Source organism: Mixophyes fleayi, chromosome 3, assembly GCF_038048845.1.
Source record: "Mixophyes fleayi isolate aMixFle1 chromosome 3, aMixFle1.hap1, whole genome shotgun sequence".
Lineage (NCBI taxonomy): Eukaryota > Metazoa > Chordata > Amphibia > Anura > Limnodynastidae > Mixophyes > Mixophyes fleayi.
In genome coordinates this window covers 183,934,537-183,955,696 of record NC_134404.1, presented here as the reverse complement: position 1 = coordinate 183,955,696, position 21,160 = coordinate 183,934,537, and positions in this window count along the sequence as shown.

Here is a 21,160-nt window from a genome sequence, read left to right as displayed (position 1 = left end):
TGGCAGAGGCACTTCTTGAGCATCGATGCAATAATGAAGCACGTATTGCATTTGAAAACAAAGCAGATCTGTCATATTTTCATATGTCAACATCTGCAAAGGCCTTCAAAATTGCACATGAGGAGGCAGTCAAAAAGTTGCAGCCTTTTGCAACAACCTACCTTTGAGAACAAGGATTTTTCACTCTAACGAACATAAAAATAAAGCAAAGAAATCGATTGGACGCTGAAGACTATCCAAATTGCTCTGACATCAAAATGCCCCAATATTGATGCTCTCGTATCAAAAATGAAGCAACATCATTTTTTCAAAACCTGAAGTTGAAGCTTTCAAAGAAATTTTGAATAGATTCAATACAATTTTGAATTCCAGTAATAATATATGATTTCCTTCCTTTCAAATCAAAGGAGTAACGTCGGCGTATCTAAATATATTTGGGGGTAAAAGGTAAAAAAAGTTCCCTGACCCCTGCGTTAAATGAATAGCAATACTAGCCACACACTGGCTAATGTGGATATTTCTAATTTAACTACTTATGAGAAAATGGGCAGACCTCCAATTATGTTGAACATCTACTCCATGTGATGAAACCTGATTTGATCAGAATACAGTGACTGCTCTCCCAACCCTCACACACGTATTGCCTGAACTTCCATGGTCACTATATTTTTGGCTGTATTCTTCGGTTTGATTGACTAAATATTATTGCAGAGAACAGGAATGACAAGAAAGGAGCACAGGGAGTGGTGGTAAGGGAGGTGGAAGGAAGACTTTACAACAGCAGATCACCAGTCCTCAGCAATCTATTTATAACATGTATTTTATTATCTGCCTGTACAAGCCTTTAATGCATAATTAATAATTTATATAGTGTGATGCAGTACCCCATTGCAGCTCATATTGTTCTACACACATACTTTTAAATTGAGCCAGTCATTCTATCTTACAGCTGTACTGCTGTTAAAGGATTTGTCTAGAGATGACGTCTCTTGCCTGTTTTTTGATCTTATCCTTTGAGTCACTGTTGATGATGCTGTGAGTATTGCGGCTGCTGAATACATAACTTTTTAGATCCAGTTGTAAGTAACACATTGACTGCCAATGTGTTTGGGTTATTGTGTATGAAGATGTTTACACAAATGTGTTTCTGATACTTTATTTCTGATGTTTTGGTTTCAGTTGTCCCTCACTGTTTATGCACAAATTATGTCTTTACATATGGATACTATGTACATTTTATTATTTCATTAATAGTATATAGGAAGATTTACAACTGTAATCCCCATATTTCTGCCAGTATTTTCTCATTCATAGTAGGTGAGGGATTAAACAAATGGTATTGACTGCATTTTTATGTCACCTTTAATGCAAATCCCACATCCCATAATAATGTCATATGTATTCAAGTTTGAATTGGATTCAGTGAGTGTTCCATAGCTTGTGGCTATACCAGTTTATGCACAATTCTGTCTATTTTTAGAATGGAGCAGTTAAACCAAGGCATTTTTCAAGTCTGGATCACTGCTACAATCTAATTCTGTTACTTTAGTTGTGTTTTGCTGAGCTGTTTAGCAAGATAGGTGTTTTTTTTCACATTCAATGACAGGTGGTTCAACTTTAAAAGGTTAAATATTCTAGATGTGCTGATGAAAGGCCTTCCAGCAATGATCAATATACCTGAATATACAAATGCACATTTACATGATCCGGGAATTCTTATAATTTCCAAGGCCAAAAGTCATTCTGTAGAGTTCACAGCACTCCAAGGTAACTTCAATAAGTTACAGTAGGGAGTATTAGTCGTTATAACATTTGAAATATAAAATAATAGCTCTTAGACACACCTTTAATGCATTACATTTTTACCACTGCAATCATTTGTACTTGTAGTGCCTGAGTCATTAAGGAGAACAAAGAAAAAAAGGATTAACTTTGCACCTGGGCAAAACCATGTTGCATTGGAGGGGAGGTAAATTTAAAATGTGGGGACAGATTTATAGTTGAGCTAAGGCATGCCCTAGATCAAATTTTAAATTTCAGTGTAAAAAAAAAGTTAGCAAGTATTTCTGTGTTACATAACAAAACAACCAGTATTTTCTTTGTGTACAAAATAATAAACTAATTTGCAGTCTTTGCATTGTAATATGGTTTGTCCAGGATCAAATGTACTCCTTTTTTTTCTTTTTTTTGCATGTTCTCCTTAATGGCTCAGCCCCGTAGTGTGCATTAAGATATGAGACATTCTTACCACATTCTTAAATTTTAAATGTGGCTTTAAAATTTTAGAATACAACTGTGGAACCACCTCATAAGAAACCACTCATTCTATTTTTAATCAGATGTTGGCAGCTGAAAGAATCATTAACGGTGAATTTGAGTGAAGATAGTTTGCACAGTGTATCAGCATCTTTGATATTTCCAGCCATTGTTGAAAAGCTATGCAGAAACATTGCTGTGGGGAACCATAAACACATGGGTCTGCGTACTTGCAAAAGATCCTCAATTTTACAGATATTATTCAGTTTTTCGGTGACTTGATGGGAAGATGTACATGGGAGTTTTTCTGGTTAAATTGTCTGCAGTGCAGTGATTTGTACACCTTTTTGTCCTAGCTTTCTCTAATTCTTGTCCACTCCCTTAATTTACTCCCCATTTAAAACCCTTAACTTGATTTTAATGACGTACTGTATTGTGGCAATGTTATAATATTTTTGTCTCTGTTGCGTTTAGATTCTCTGAGCCTTATTTTGGAAAATAACAAATACTACATATTCCAATTAAAACACATTTGCTTAAGTACAAAATACATGTAGTGGCAGAGCACCTGCTGCAGCTTTGTTAATAGTGTAATTATTATTTTTCCCCTCTATGAGAAACTGCTGCACCCCAAAGCTTAAATATACTCTGAAAATAATGCTAATAAAGGATATGAGTCTATAAATTCAGTTTGTACAGAGAATTTGTTCTTGAAGGACATAGGGTAAGTCAGCCACACACACTGCAAGATAGAGAAGCACCACCCTCCTAAACAAATGTCATCTTTCTCTAAAAGATGAAACATACTGACATTGTGCAGATTAATTGACTGATCAGCATGTGTATCCATGCCTTCAGAAAAGGTTGTGCTTTGAAAAAAGTAGCAAACATGGTGTTAATATTCCGATCGCCTCAATGTACAGGACTGAGTAATATGTTTTCGCTTTATTAATGAAAGGTAATAATAAAGGCTATACACTCCTGATCGAACACCACATATTGCTATTAGTGTGGTAGAGAGCAGCCTAAAAAACGCTCTGCATGCGGTTACAAGATTTAGTTCTTTGCAAGAGCTTCTTTTTCCATTAAATCAAATACTTGATATATTGGGAATCTTTATTTCCATTTTGTCCAGCGCCCTCATGAATCAGTGAATACTTCACCCCGTGATGGTACAGTTAGTGAGGTTACATTCCCCAGGATTGTCCCAGCTGGTGGTGCTAATTAACTGTACATGAGTAAACGCTACAAAATATTGTACACTTCCTCAATGATTTATTGTTTGAATTACCTTTTTATAAGGGATTCCTTTGATTAGTATATTCTTTGTAAAAGTAATTTCTGCTCATATAGAAAGCTAATGTAGCGAAGGTTGAACACCATTTTTTTTACCTGGGTATATTTACATCTGTAATGCATAGAGTTTTCAGCCGTTCTAGATCACTTTTCACATATTTGTGATGTGTCTCTTTACAAGTGAAAACTTTTTTTCTTATTATTTAGACTACACAAACATATTGCAAAGTTTTTTTTCTATATTGTGGTTTATTTCTATTTTGTGTATTTTTTGGTAGCAAGTCTCCATCTTTACAGGAAGTGTATCTATGTTCTGTAAGAACCCATTGAATTCCACCATAATTTAGATCAGGGTTGTCCAACCTGCGGGCCGCATGCGGCCCAGCACGTCTGTAAATGTGGCCCAGAAGGAGTTTTGGTTGTGGCAAGGGGGCAGCGCTCTTAATGGAAAAAAAAAATCCTGCAAAAGAAAAGAAACTACCTTGCGGTCACATCAGCTGGTACTCCGGCTCTCTCCCTTGTCTCTTCCGTGCGGCGCTCGCAGTGAATGTCGGGCGTGATGTCATCACGCCCAACATCCATTGCGGAGCGCAGCACAGAGGAGACACCCGCGCGAGAACAATCAGCAGCACAGAATTGGAGAAAAGAAGAGAAGAGGACAGGAGAACAAGCCGATTTAAAAGGTCAGTTAAGGGGGATTTTTTTTATTATTTCAAGGGACGCTGACAAGTGAATAAGTCACCTGGTCCTGGAGCATCATGGACCTTATCTCCCTGCTACATACTTCTACTTGTAATACTAATGAGGCATTATATATTATTCTCTTTGGCCCATTATAAGTTGTTATCCCTTAACTAACATAGTGGTGTAATTATCAAAACAGGTCACAATTTGGGGTCACAGTGGTGTATATGTCAGGTACCGCAGGCCTGGTCAGGGCACCCTGATATACAATGCCTGGCTTAAATGATATTACATCGAAACAATACAAAAAGTGATTATGGTATAATAACTAGAGAGGATTTTTTGAACAGGGCGAATGAAAGGTAAGTATAGGGGGATTTGAAAAAAAAGTGATTATATATATATATATATATATATATATATATAAACTATGTTTTCTATGGTTTTTTTGGATGATCAGTTATTGTTAGTGTATCTTATGTGCGGCCCAAACCAACTCGTCATCTGCCAATGTGGCCCAGGGAAGCTAAAAGGTTGGACACCTCTGATTTAGTTGATGGTAGTGAAGTGGCTAATGTTAAAATGTGTATTTACCTGCAAACATACAGTTGCTAGCCTGTACAAATCCACGTACATATTACAGTATACAGTACATATTATTTGACTGTCATATAGTGAGTTTTGAAGTTAAATTATTGGCCGAAAGTGGTAATTAATCATTTCTGTACACTACAAACAGTTGTGATGAGATCATATGGAACATAATTATCATAACATTTAAATGTTTCATGTATTTTCTGTCTTTTAATATAAAAATATAAAATGCTGAAGATTAATTAGTTTCCAACATCTGAATTACATAGAGCAATGATAGCTAACCTGTGACACTCCAGGTGTTGTGAAACTACAAGCCCCAGCATGCTTTGCCAGTAGATAACTAGCTGATAGCTGTCAAAGCATTCTGGGGCTTGTAGTTTCACAACACCTGGAGTGTCACAGGTTAGCCATCACTGACATAGAGTGTATCATTTTGTTGGCAACTGCATGAAAACGTTTCTGGTGTTATTTATGTAGCAGTCGCACCTTGCGAACGCTAGTTATAAACATATCAGTTTTTCATACATCAAATATCCACCTCACGGGGATCATAAAAAACAGTTTATACAGGTCTAGAGTTGGAAATCTGGTGAAGGATGCTTGGCAATCACAAGGAACAATGACCAAAGGAATCCATCAATACCACGTCAAGTTCCTAGGAGATCAAGATTCTTCAGCTTATGAAAGAAGACCTTAATACTTTAATTGCGTAACTTTTTGATGTCATTACAATTGTACTGTGTATAAATTGTTCACTTCTGGCTTTGGAAACCAGAGCATTCTTAGAAGCTTGGGTTAGTGCCAACAGGCGCATGCATATGCATACCAAACTCTGCCTATTAATATATTTTGCAAATATAATCCTTGTGCTTTGGAACCACAGCAATCGAATCTGACATTCCTTATTGCTGAAAATACATACAAATGTATCATGAGTCATAGAAGGTTCCAAAAGAAAATGTAATAAATAAGTGAAGTAACAAGGAGGAAAAGAAAAATTTATTTCAAATGAAAAATGAAGATAACTGAAATAAACGGAAACTGGTACCATCACTGGAGATACCAATAGCACTATAAAGGACTCATTATGTGGGAGGTGGTGGAGAAGCATGCATCAGCCAAAATTCCTAAATATTCTGGACTGCCTGATGTCTATCCAACAGTATGCTGGATAGTATATCTTTTTTATTGGGTGGGTGGATTTTGATGTAAAATTTGTAAACATATCCATGTGTTGCCAATCTACACTTACGTATATCCCTTTAAGAGCTTGACCATTGGTTCTCAAACTGATACAATTATAATAGAGCATGAGTTCTACATCAGACTCTGACTTGTTTTTCCAGTACATCCCACAGCTACTCGATCGGCTTGAGATCTGGGGAATTTGGAGGCCAAGGTAACACCTTGAACTCTTTATCATGTTCCTCATACAATTCCTAAACAATTTTTGCAGTGTGGCAGGGTACATTAGCCTGCTGAATGTGGCCATTGTAATCAAGGAATACCATTGCCATGAAGGGGTGTACTTGGTCTTCAGCAATGTTTAGGTAGGTGGTATATGTCAAAGTGACATCCACATGAATGCTAGGACCCAAGGTTTCCCAACAGAACATTGCCCAGAGCATCACACTGCCTATGTCGAGTTGCCTTCTTTCCATAGTGCATCCTGTACCATCTCTTCACCAGGAAAACGATGCACACACACCCAGTCATCCACATGATGTAAAAGAAACTGTGATTCATCAGCTCAGGCCACCTGTTTCTATTGCTCTATGGTCTACTTCTGGCGCTCACGTGCCCATTGTATGTGTTTTTGGCGGTGGACTGGGGTCAGCATGGGCATCTGAGTAGTCTGCAGCTCTGCAGCCCCATACACAAGAACCTGCTATGCAGTGTGTGTTTCTGACACCTTTCTATCATATCCATCATTAACTGTTTCAGCAATTTGTGGTACCGTAGCTCTTCTGCGTGATTAGACCGAACTGGATAGCCTTTGCTGCCCACTTGCATCAATGAGCCTTGGGTGTCCATGACCCTGTCGCCGATTCACTGGTTGTTCTTCCTTGGACCACTTTTGGTAAGTACTAACCACTGCATACTGGGAACACCTGGCAAGACCTGCCGTTTTGGAGATCCTCTGACCCAGTCATCTAGCCATAACAATTCAGCCCTTGTCAAAGTCGCTCAGATTACGCTTGCCCATTTTTCCTGCTTTCAACACATCAACTTCAAGAACCGACTGTTCACTTACTGCCTAATATATCCCACCCATCGACAGATGCCATTGTAACAAGATAATTAATGTTATTCACTTCACTTATCAATAGTTTTTCTATTATTATTTTTTTCTATGTTTATTTAGTAGAACTAAAAAAAAAAAAAAGAAAGCATAGTACAACCATAATAAGAAATAAAAAAACCACATAGACAGGGATTCCAAAATTTTCACAGCATAACAACAAAATCAGATAATAGAGGCATAAGTAAATTTAGTGGAAATGGTAGCTGAGGGGAGAGACAGGAAGGTGCCGTCCTGGGGCAAAATAGAGAATGAGATGCAGAAGCAAATGAACTAAGGAATGTAAAGGTCTAAACCAGGGTTATCCAAGCCCCGGGCCGCATGCGGCCCAGCACGCCTGTAAATGTGGCCCAGAAGGAGTTTTGGTTGTGGCAAGGGGGCAGCACTGTTAATGGAAAAAAAAAATCCTGCAAAAAAAAGAAAAGAAAATACTTACCTTGCGGTCACGTCAGCTGGTACTCCGGCTCCCTCCCTTGTCTCCTCCTCCATGCGGTGCTCGCAGTGAATGTCGGGGGGCGTGATGTCATCACTCCCAACATCCATTGTGGAGCGCAGCACAGAGGAGTCACCCGCGCAAGAAGAACAATCGGCAGCACAGAATTGGAGAAAAGAAGAGAAGAGGACAGGAGAACAAGCCAATTAAAAGGTAAGTTAAGGGGGATTTTTTCTATTATTTCAAAGGATGCTGACCAGTGACTAAAAGTCACCTGGTCCTGGAGCATCATGAACCTTATCTCCCTGCTACATACTTCTACTTGTAATACTAATGGGGCATTATATATTATTCTCTTTGGCCCATTATAAGTTGTTATCCCTTAGCTAACATAGTGGTGTTATTAGCAAAACAGGTCACAATTTGGGGTCACAGTGATGTATATGTCAGGTACCGCAGGCCTGGTCAGGGCACCCCGATATACAATGACTGGCTTAAATGCACTTTATTGATATTGCATCGAAACAATACAAAAAGTGATTATAGTATAATAACTAGAGAGGATTTTTTGAACAGGGCGATTGAAAGGTAAGTATAGGGGAATTTGAAAAAAAAGTGAGATATATATATATATATATATATATCTCACTTTTTTTCTCATATATATATATATGTTAACTATGTTTTCTATGGTTTTTTGGATGATCAGCTATCGTTATTGTTAGTGTATCTTATGTGCGGCCCAAACCAACTCGTCTTCCAATGTGGCCCAGTGAAGCTAAAAGGTTGGACACCCCTGGTCTAAACCACAATCAAAATGAAAATAGAGGGGAAAGGGGTGAATTACAGAAGATTAAAGGAGATAAGGTATGGGGTCTGTGTTCAAACAGAGGTATAGGGGCGGGCCAAGATAAGTGGTTTTAATGTTGTGGCTGATTGGGGTAGTACAAAAGATAGACAATTATATAATCAAGTATTGTATCACCCATCCATAGACCTTGTATTATTTGGTCCTTCTTTTTGTATTCACACCTTAATCTAGACAAGGTTAGGCTAATGGATACACTGATTTTCTTTCAAATCCCCAGAGACAACATCACCAAGACCTAAAATAGGTTGTGCAGTCTTTTGCAGCCCTTTCAGGCAAGGCTTCCCCGGAGGTCACAACTAGCTCCAGCTCTATACTGACTAATCATTTTCTTCAAAAGATGACCAAGGAAGATTATGTAGAAGCCTATTTAACAACTTTTGAGAGAACTGCTGGAAGGGAAAATTGGCCTAAAGTTCAGTGGGCCGGCTTATTGGCTCCCTTTCTATCTGGGGAGTCACAAAAGCCATACTTTGATCTAAGCATTGCTTATGCCAATGACTATGATAAATTGAAGGTAGAAATTCTGACCCGTTTGGGTGTCTTTTCGGACGCAAAAAGTACATCGTTGGGGATACCAGGTGGATAAACCTCTCCGCTCACAGATGCATGACCTAATTCACCTCACTAAAAAGTGGTTACAACCTGAGACTTTGACAGGCCCTCAAATTGTTAAAAGAATCGTGATGGATCACTATCTACGGTCCCTGCCTGCAGCTCTGCGCAAGTGGGTAAGCCATGGGAACCTCAAAACAGCAGACCAGTTTGTGAAGATGGTCAAGAGGTATCTGGCAGCCGAGGAACTGATGAGTATACCGCGCTGGCCCCTAGTTCCACTACGCCGATCTCCAGTGACTGCTGGCAGACTGTTCCAGGGGAAAAGGGTGCTGGGCGGTGGAATAAACTTAAACATCCAGAGACTGAAGGCCAGGAACCTGGTCATTGGCCAGTTATGCCAAGAAAATCCCAGCCTCGTATAAGACTTTATAGAAATGTGATAAGATGTTTTAGATGTGGTGGCTGAGGTCATATTGCTGCTCTTTGTAGAATTACCTCTGAACCTATGCAATGTGATACTGCTTATGTACGGCGCAGAGTGTCTTTCTTTGCCCATCTGGCCTTGACTGCAGACCTACAGGCTGAGCCAGACAAACAATTTGTGTAATTACCATAGAAGGCAAATGTGTAAAGGCTTTACTAGATTCTGGTAGCATGGTGACACTTGTGGAAGCCAGATTGGTGAGCCCCTTGAAACATCAAGGAGAAAGTGTTGTGTTAACCTATATACAGTACATAGGGATACTCGATATGCTACAGCTGAAGGGAACATAGAAACAGTGTGGTTCCATGGTATTTGTCGTGGGATTAGTTCCTTGTTTGGGATTTGATGCAATACTGGGGCGAGATATTTCCCTCTTATGGAAGCTGTGGGAAACCCAGTTGGTTAGACAAGCAAATAGCCCAGACCCGTGTGATATTGTTACAGATACAGTGTTGGTGGGAATGATCCCAGAATCTGAAATGTTTCCTTTGTCAAATATGCTTGGGGAGTCAGGAGGTGATGAGGGCAGCAGTGGAGCGCAGGATAATGTACCTCCTAGTGAAGGAGGAAATGTTGTTGAACCAGATGACTGTATGCCTGAACTTAAGGTCATAAAAGATATGTTTGCCTTAGAGCAGTTAAAGGACCCCACTCTGTTAAAGACAAGAGAAAATTTAAAAATGGTTGATGGAAAACGACTAGAGCTTAATAGTAGATTGTCGTACCCGCACATGACAATGAATCAAGGGTTGTTGTATCAAATGTCCAAGAAGGGTGAGGATATTGTAGAACAGCTAATAGTACCTAAGGCTTATAGGAGAACGCTGCTAGACCTGGCTCATGGTCACATAACTGCTGGGCATCTAAGAAAAAACCTCAGAAAGGATATTGCAGCGTTTTTGTGGCCAGGGGTCCATAAAGATGCGCATCCTGCCCAGAGTGTGTCAATACCATGCTCCTAGGCCACACTTTAAAAGTCCACTTGTCCTGGTTACCCATTATTGAGGGACCATTTGAAAGGATAGCCATGGATTTGGTAGGTCCTTTACTAAAGTCTGCCCGGGGGCATCAATATATTCTGGTGATACTAGATTATGCTACAAGATACCCGGAGATGATTCCGTTACACAATACATCGACAAAGGCTATTGCTAGGGAACTCGTACATGTCTTTATCAGAGTCGGGATTCCTAAGGAAATCCTCACTGACCAGGGTACTCTTTTTATGTCCAAAATTATGAAAGAACTGTGCCGCCTGTTTAAGGTCCCTCAACTAAGGATTTCTGTGTATCACCAGCAAACTGATGTTTTAGTAGAGAGATTAAACATAACTTTAAATGTTAAAGAAGGTAGTGGATAAAGATGGGAAAAATTAGGACTCTTTGCTACCCTACTTCTTACTGGCCGTTAGAGAGCTACCTAAAGGACAAATGGTGACAAAGATTACCTAGGAGAAGTTGGTTCTGGATTCTTGAGGCACTCCAGTCCAAGATATAAAAACAAATTTCATTAAGTAATTATATTAAAATCTAATAACCAGGTATGAAATATCGGCAAATGTATTAAAAATAAAGAAAGTCAAAAAGGTGTGAACAATAAGAGTGGTACCCCAGTCCTCAACAGGGTTCTCACCTTTTGATTTGTTGTATGCGAGACACCCTAGGGGTTTATTGGATATCACCAAGGAAACATGGGAGGGGCAACCCTGTCCCTATAAAACTGTGGTTGAATATGTTTCCCAGATGCAAGAAAGAATATCTGCAGTGGTGCCGATAATAAGAGAGCACTTAGAATAAGCCCAACTGGAAGAACAAAGGGTGTATTACCGTAACACCCAAGTATGCACCTTTGCTCTCAGGGACAGAATCCTTGTTTTAGTGCCTACCGTAGAAAGTACATTTTTGGCTAAATGGCAAGGACCTTAAGAAATAATGGAAAAAGTGGGGGAAGTTAATTACAAAATATATATTAGTAATAGAAAAGGAAGCTGGAACAGATCTACCATGCAAACCTTATAAAACCTTGGATAGACAGATTAGCTTTGTCCGCCACCCTGGTTTCCCCGGCAGTCGCTATAACGAACCTTTGGTTCCGAAAGTAGTAGTAGTTAACACCCTCTCAGTTGCCCAACAGCATGAGGCTAAAGAGTTTCTCATAAGAAACAGAGACTTATTTTTGGATGTAGCTGGTAAAACAACAATCATTAAACATGATATAGTCACTGAGCCGGGGGTTAAGATCCATCTGAAACCCTATAGAATACCAAAGGCATAAAGGTAGTTAGTGTCTAAAGAAATTTAAAAAATGTTAGAGTTGGATGTAATTGAAGAGTCACATAGTGAGTGGTCAAGTGCAATTGTGCTCATTCCGAAGCTTGACGATAGTTTACGCTTCTGCAATGACTTTCATAGACTAAATAAGGTGAATAAGTTTGATGCATACCCAATGCCTCGGGTGGATGGCTAATTGAAAAATTGGGTACAGCATGGTATTTAACCACTCTAGACCTAACAAAAGGGTACTGGCAGGTACTGTTGACAGACAGAGCCAAAGAGAGGGTCTCTTCCAGTGTAAGAGGTTACCATTTGTCCCACCTGCCACATTTCAGCGATTGATGGATAAGACACTGAGGCCCCATAGACACTATGCTGCAGCATACCTTGATGATGTAGTCATCCATAGTCCAAATTGACAAACTCACCTGCCCAGTGTACAAAGCAGTGATGGACTCCATCAGTAAGGCGGGTTTAACAGCCAACCAAAAAAAGTGTTATTTGGGAATGGAGGAGGTTAAATATCTAGGTTATACCATAGGCAGAGTCTGATAAAGCCCCAACTTAATAAAATTGAGGCAATACAAAACTGGCCAAGACTTGTAAACAAGAAACAAGTTAGAGCTTTCCTAGGAATCACCAGGTATTATAGAAGATTTATTCCCAATTCTGCTACTATTGCTGTCCCATTGACTGACCTGACTAAGGATAGGAAGTCAGTGATGTGTCTGGTAGCAGAAAATGCTTTTCCGGCATTAAAGATAGCATTATACACTCAACCAGTTTTAACAACACCTGATTTTAAAAAGGAATTTGTTGTGCAGACAAATGCGTCAAGGGTAGAGATAGGTGCGTTGTTTTCCCAAAGTAAAAATGGTGACGAGCATCCTATTATTTAATTAAGCAGGAAGTTGAATGCACATGAAAGAAATTATGCCACTATTGAAAAGTAGCCCTAGCAATTAAATGGGCACTAGAAACGCTAAGGTATTACCTTTTGGGCCAGAAATTTAGCTTAATCACCGACCATGCTCCGTTGAAATGGATGTCTGAAAAGAAAGAATCTAACAGAAGAATAACTAGGTGGTTCTTGGTTCTCCAAAAATTTTACATTTCAGTAGAGCATAGGCCAACAAGCCAACTGGCCAACACAGATGCATTGTCCCGAATCTATTGCTTAGGGACTACAAGTGTTCCATCCCTAGGTTGAAACAGGGCAGGGGGGGGTTATGAAGCAGAAGTACTGAGAAAGAAGTAAATGACAGATACATACGTCCTAAGTTCCTGTCATTTGTAATTTAAAACACCAGGGAGAATGTGGAAAAAGCTTCCCAGAGAGAGTTTCCCTGCTGTAACAAAACATGGTAAGGGTCCCTGGTGTTATGTATGGAGAAAGAGAAGGGTTGCTTTATACATAAGGCCCAGTCCGGGTCTTCTGGTCCGCCAGTCTCTAAGCAGACTGATCAGGAGTTGCACCTGTGGGGTGCCTGTTAAAATGCAGCTAGAATGTGCAATCACTCTCTCATTGTCTGGGGAAGAGGTCAGATGTCTCCTGAGAGAAACTGCAAGTTGTGTTGTGAGTCCCATTTGTTTAAGTGAGGAACACTTGGCCCCTCACTCTAGAGAGAGTATTACACTGTATTAGTTAGTAGCCATATGGCTAGGATTTTGTTTATGTTTTGTACTGTTTTGCAAGCTGGTGAATAAAACTAGCTGAGGTTATTTAACCTGAAATACGATTCATATGATTATCTGGCTGAAGTGCAACTGTCCACCACAGAGGACGGCATCCCCAATACGATTTTATTACAATGTACAAAAATGAAATAAACAGCTATCTGTTTTAATCATTTACCAAAATAAACCCTTAAGTGTATGTATGTATGTATGTATGTATGTTATATATATATATATATATATATATATATATATATATATATATATATATATATATATATATATATATAATGCTGATAACGTACAACAGTAAAAAATATTGTTTGAAACCTATGGTTTGTATGCTTAAATATCAACATTCCCTGCTTTATTTAGCATTCAGTTTGTTTCCAGGCTTTTGCTTTCTTGTTTGAGTAAATTAAAAAATGTAATTTCAGCAGAGGTTACATTGGAACCAAGGGAGGTGGTGAACAGTTCAGAAGATAAATGAAATAATGGTCACAGAGCTCCTGGGATATCAGTTTCTTTCAAGTGAAATTCATTATGGAATAAAATTACTTATGTAACATTTTCTGGTAATGTTTTGTTCCGCCACACAACAAAACAAAACTTATAAAGAAAGATTTATCAAAAGATGAATTGGAAAACATGGGTAGATCTAAAGTACGCTGGTGTAAGTAGAAGGAAAACTCACATTCAAATAAAAAGAGGACCATTATGACTGGTGAGGAAAATATTTTAATACCAAGGGCCTGATTATTAGTATATTTGTGCTTTTTTCACACAGTGTAAGATCGGAAACTCTATGTGCAGCTATTCAGACCTGCGACTTTTTGCCAGTAACAATGCCTTACGCTTGAAGTGACGGGGAGGGAAGGGGTGTTCTATTGTAATCCATGTACATTAAGGGTGTGTTCGAGCAATTACGTTTGGATTCATGTGGTTTAATTCCTGAGTGTTCGGGGGCAGATGTAAGTTGGGAATGATGGTGATGATGAACACCCAAGCTAGTGAACCGCTTGCAATCAGAGGTTTGTGAATCATTTGCAGACACTTATTGAGAGTCTGGCAGTAGCTTGTCCATAGATTAGGATTTGCTGAGCATGTTGTAGCAAAGATATAAAATGATTTATCTTTTTTTGTAGGTATGCCAGGAAGTTGTTCCTGCTTTATAAGCTAAATTGTTCAAGTTTAAATGATGCTTTATAACAATTTCACTCATAACATAAAAAGTAAAGGTTTTTGTACATGTTAGCAAGACATTTGTCCGAGGAGTCAAGCAGACACATGAGCTACTCATCCAGACCTGGACACATCTTCAACTCTGAATACGGTGCACATACACATGCACTTGCATGCTACTTTTTCAATGATAAGTTACTCTTGCATTCCACTTTTTTCAACTACACTGCCTAAAGAAACATTTCTCATCTTTCCAATAAAAGCAATGATGACAAAATTACTACCATAATCTCACATATTATGAGAAAAATGTTAATTGTTGTATAAGCATATACAAGTGGCAACAAATATTTTCAATGCAGTGTTTATAGAGGCAAGCTCCAAAAACTCAATGTGTAGCATAACAGCAGGTTGGACTGACTCTCAGCCTATTGAAGTCACATTTTCAGGAGCACACTTGGAGATACCCATTGACCCCCACCCCTACCTTTGGTTATGTAAAGAAAGATTTTGGGGTATATTTACTAAACTGCGGGTTTGAAAAAGTGGAGGTGTTACCTATACCAACCATTCCTCTCAGTCAATCAGGTGATAACAGCCTCCATTTCAGATTCCCTCCAAAACCAGGTCACGGGAGCTGGCATCTTGGATACAGTAACCTGATCCATCTCAGCAACTCAGAGTGCTGCTTCTGCCCAGCTGACTGCAGTCTCCAATCAGGAATCAACAACAGCTATAAAAGGAGTTCCTGGAGCCCTTACCTGTTGCCAGTGCAACGTTGTATTTCAGACGCCAACCTGGATCCCAGCAGTTTGTGGTCTTGCTATTAATCCAGTGCTGACTGTGCAGTCTGCATTCTGGCTCCAGTCTGATTCCAGCCGTCTGGTTACTGCATTCTGGTTACAGCATTCAGGTTCCTGTTTGCTCTCCCCTGCTAGTGTAATCACCATCTGCATCAGTCCTTTCACTACATGCAGAGGAACATTATCAGGCCACCCAGCTTTGTCCATGTAGTCACCAATCCAGCTCCAGAGACACAACCCAATCTGGGTACAGACAGATCCTCAGGTGTACAGCGCTGCGGAATTAGTGGCGCTTTATAAATAAATGGTGATGATGATGACACATATAACATTATGTTATGTGCACATGACTCAAATTTCCCTAGCCTTAAAAAGGTACTTCAGTGTGATTGCTCTGGCAAAACAATGGATAACTCTGATAAAACAGCATCAACACTACTTGGGACAAATGATAAACTTACAAATTGTATTACACCCGATGTTACAATTAGAACAAACTCTGGCATCAGTGTCCAAATATAAACAATTGGGTGTATCGTTTGATCCTAGCATTTCATTTGGTTTGCATATAGACACACTGACATCTAAAATGTGTTCTAAATTGGGATTGCTCTATAGAAACATTTAGAAACAAATATTGTCTAACTCCCATGGTGAGAAATCACTAGACACAAATGATGCTAATGTCTACAATAGAGTATAGGGATCCAGTATATGTTACAACACCCCAAATTTACATTAGCAAACTTGATACATTTTATAACTAAAACCTGCCATTCTGTTTTGTTGTGTGGCTACAATACCCACCAATGTGACATGTTATTAGATCTAATTGTCCCGGGAGTTCAGACATAGAGTACCTTTTGTCTTTTTATCCCTGAAAAGCTTTCCAAACAAATTTTCCAAATACTTGAATATACTTCTTACCACTGCAGTTTACAGCACTTCTCATCTAACATATACTTCCAGAAGTCAGCTAATGGTTCCTAACTTCAATAAGGAATCTGGCCGTGCTGCCTTCTACAGAGCTCCACATTTCTGAAAAAACCTGCCTAAGCCACTGAAAATTGTTGCCAAACATCTTTCCAAACTTCTCTCACCCTGTTCTAGAAGCAAGTTTGTGATTGTAATACTTTCTGTCTGACAGTTGTATCAATATCCAAGATATAATTAAAAACCAGAGATAATTCGCATTTGTATTTTTCCTGGTAAAATAATAAATGTTAGATGTAACGCCAAGTCAAAATACAGAAACATTGTAGGAATAATATTTTATATTCTTAAATGGTCTCACAACATTCTCATAACTGCAAATGATCAAGAAAATAAGCACACCCACTTAAAATGTTATGTAATAGCTTCTTTCCTAGGTTCCAACTGTATGCTCTGCTCTCCATCTGCTTCCTTTACTAGTATTGTTTTTTAACTATATTTTTAAATTATTTTGTTTTATTTAGTATTCATTAAGCAGAGAGAAGATATCTTTTGTTTTGGGGGTTGATAAAAATTCCCGTTTTAGAAGTTAATTGTAATCCTTACCAATGAAAAAGAAATGTCAGTGCTGTATTTAAAGTTAGTGCAGCGTTAGGCATTGTGAGTGGGTATGCCATGAATTAGTATTTGTGCTCCTCAGTGTGCTTATGCTCCTCTATTAAAAAAGCTCCTTCTCCAGACCAAATCTTGAATAGAAGAAAATTCTGCACTAAGCACGTGCCAGGTTGACCTATATGATAGGTGGCTGGGGGTATGGGTAAGCAAACAGATTCTGTGACCAAGCTCTGGCAATGATTACGTGCTTCCATGTTCCGCTCCATTGCTCTGCATGTATTATATGTGAACACATCTTAAAATGAGTTAAAATAGGAATCTTAAATTCTCACAGAAGAATTTAGTGAAAATGCCTATTTCATTTTTGGACTATCACTTGTTTGCTGAAAGCACCATTGTCACTGAATTCCTCTTTAGAAATGTAGGAATCATGACGTTAGATAATGGGAGGAAATATGACATGTAATATCTGCATACATAATTGAGTATTTGTCCCAAAGATTGTAAGCTTGCAGCAGGGCCCTCTTACCTATCTATCTATATGTATTACCCCGTATTGTTTTATTACTGTTTCTTCCCCATTGTAAAGCGCTATGGAATTTTCTGGTGCTATATAAATAAATGTTGATGATGATGATGATGATTATTTGTGGACCTCCTCTATATTTTTAGTAATTGTATTTACCGGTCTTTGTCATTGTCACGAGCTGCAACGCTAGCTGCAACGGCTCGGCTGGATCTTTCTGTGTTCCCCTGGCAGCTGGGATGTCACTTCCGGCCACAGAGTCCCGGTCGTTGCCAGGGTGGCCTGGACGCTCTTTTCATCTCTGCCGCAACCTGGCAAGTGGTTTGGCAGACAGTAGTTTTGATTAATCAACAGCCTACTGTGGCTGATTTAGTGGGCTGGTGTTCTGCACAGGGATTGGCTCCTTTCAGTATTTAAGTCAGGGAAGGCTTAGCTTCTCTCCTGGTTATAGAGTTTGTGCCACACACTTGCTGACCTGCTACCTGTTTCTTGTGGATACTCTGCCATTCTGATTTGATTCCTGTTGTGACCCTTGGCTTGTTTACTAGACCCTGCTTGAACACTGATTGCCCTGACCTTTGCTCTGTTTCCTGGATTTCCGTGCTTGCTGCCAGCCTTGACCTTTGGCCTATTTCAGACTACCCCGCTTGTGTCTGTCCCACGACCCTCGGCCTGTCCTTGGTATTCTGTGTGGTGTCGCGCTGGTTTCCTTGCCTCCTACCTCTGCGTTGCGGTGATGGTATAAAAGTTTTACTACTCTAGAGTTACATCCCGGGGTTAGTTAAAGTACCTGCGAGTGCAACTAATTCTACAGGAAAGACGGCTGACCTCTTTCACCTATATTAATTCTAAAAGCTTATGTTCATTGATGTTAGCTGTAACAGTCATTCAGTTATTTAGTTTAGTAATGGCACTGTTATTACACACTACACAAAGCTAAAGTAATGCACTGCACCTGTTACAGTGATGGTGTATCAAAACACAATAGTGAGCAGAAAGGGGAACCAAAACCACCATGAGTTTGAGGAAGATAACTAAAGCTAAATACCTGAGGGTCTGGTCAATGTGTCTAACAACAAGTATCTATAATATTTTCTGTTAAGTTTTTATATGTTTAATAAATTGACCACATATACACGTACATATTTAAAATGATGTTTGTTTTCAGCATTGTATTGTAGATTTTCAGAAAGAAAGAGTGAGCACATCTACTCTTGTAACCATCCTTCCAAATTAGCCATAGCACCTCTCATAACCCAAAAGCACAAAAAATAAAAATATAATGTCTTTATCTGTACTTAATTAGCTCATACTGTATGCTATAAAACAGAAACACCCTGTCCATGGTCAGTTCACCTCTGGTGTTCCTTAGTTTATTCATATATACAGTCAACAATAGATGATAAGTGCAGTTAAAGTAAAAATGCATCACATATATATGCAAAACAAATTTATGGATTTCCCAAAATCCATTAATTCACTTGCCAGTCGTGAAAATTTATTGACAATAAACTTAGCTGAATGTACATTAATCACAATATAAACTGACATTTGATTATATAAAGATTTTTCGATATTCAGCAAATATAAAAAAAAAATCCCTAAAACTTGAAGAAAATATAGTCACAATATAATCACAATAATTGTTGATGCGACTAGGATGACATGTCTATTTTAGAATAATTGAAGCTTTACATATATTAAGTGAGTTACTGAGTGAGTTGAAGGGGTCTATTTATCAAACGGAGCAAGGATCTATATCTGGCGAAAACGGAAACATATTAAATTGCAATGATGATATCAGATTTACTGTATCAAACAGAGTTGATTACATAGACTTAGTTATAGGTATGAAACAAACATTGATTTTGACACATACTGTATAACTAAACCATTGTTGTTTCACTGATTCATTAGAAGCAAACTAAGCACCATGCTTAAAATATCATATCATGCATATGTAAATGTTTATTCCAAACAATATTAAGTTGTTAAACAAAAATACCAAGTAATGTAATTTTCACAGTGATTTCTGTTTGACCTGTTAGTTTTATAAAACTCAATAACAAAAAGTAACAAAAAAAAAAAGTCAAAATTAATTTCAAGTGGTTAATAAAAATTGCCAAAAACATCATCTGATGCAAAATGGAAAAAAAAAATCTAAAAATCATTTACTAAATTAACATATGTATAGTAAATAGCAATAACATGTAATTAATACAGTCACTTCATCTTGGGATCACAAAAGGAAATATGTAGCTACAGGAAATCATCTAGTAGACTAAACATCAATCACTGGACTATAGTTATTTGTAATATATAGTACTATAAATATGTAAAATATACCTGATTGACGAATGTAATGAAATGGATGAAATCAGTATCAATAGTGAATAAAACTTATATAGGTTGCATAGACCACTTTGTAAAGTAACTGTGTACTGTCGATCTTATCAAATAAAAGTAATAAACATTAGATATGTATAGGACCAGCACCAACTTTAGGCAGCTTTAGGCAGCTGCCTAGAACGCCATACTCTGGGGGGCGCCACTGTGGCTGGGAACCCACACTAATAAATGTCTCTGACTGAGACATTGTTAGTTATCTGGCGGACAGAGCAGTGGAATCGCACACTATTTACCCATGCTGCAGACTCCCAGGCAGGAGTGGATCCAGGGGGCGATCACACACTCCAGCAAACTGCCACCTCCAGTGCAATGGGACGCACTGCCCTGCAACATCCCGCTCCCTCCTCCCACCACCCTCACTGACTGTCGGACGTGTCGTCGTCATCACGTCCCGGTGCTATCAGTGAGGAGCTTCGCTGAGAGGAGCAGCTGACAGAAAAGAAGAAAGTAGAAAACAAGGTAAGCAAAGAATTGTGTGAAAAGGGGGCACAGTGTAAAAATTAACATAGTGTGAAAAGGGGTACAGTGTGATTAAGGGACCCAGTTTGATAAGAGGGTGCAGTGTGATGAAGGGGATGCAGTGTGATGAAGGTCGAACAGTATAATGATGGGACAGACATATCTGTTATTTGTTGCTCTTACTGTTGTGATTTTATAACAATATACTCTCTTACTTAAAATAAAGCAAAGAACAAACCTGACTGACTTGTATCCTGAAATACATAAATTCGTGTGACACATAGTGTTTGTAGGGCACAGGGCCTAAAGGAGTCAGGACTGGAGAGGGGAAGGAGTCAGGGTTAATCAATAACCCCCCTTCTCCCAAAAATAAAAGTCTTGGTCGGAGGCCATTTAAGAGAAAAGCTGCTGGGGAGGGGGAAATGTGCAGCAAAAACTGGTGGGCAGGGGTACATTTTTTAAAAAGCTGCCTAGGGTGCCTTAGGCAGGGATGCATACGAGAGAAAAGCTGGTGGGCAGGGGAGCATGTGATACAAGCTGGTGGAATGGAGGTGGCATGTGTAACAAAAACTGATGGGTACGGGTGCATATGCTAGAATAGCTGGTGGGCAGATGGGCATGTATAAGAAGAACTGGTGGGCAGGAGGCATGTGTGAGAAAAGTTGGGGACATGTCAGTATGTAACAGGTGAGTGATTTTGCTTTGTTCTGAAATCTAAACATTTGGATCCTCCCCTCTACAAATCCTGCTTTTACTCCTGTGCAGCATTGAAGCCTGGACAGCATTCTGTGTTAGACATCAGTAC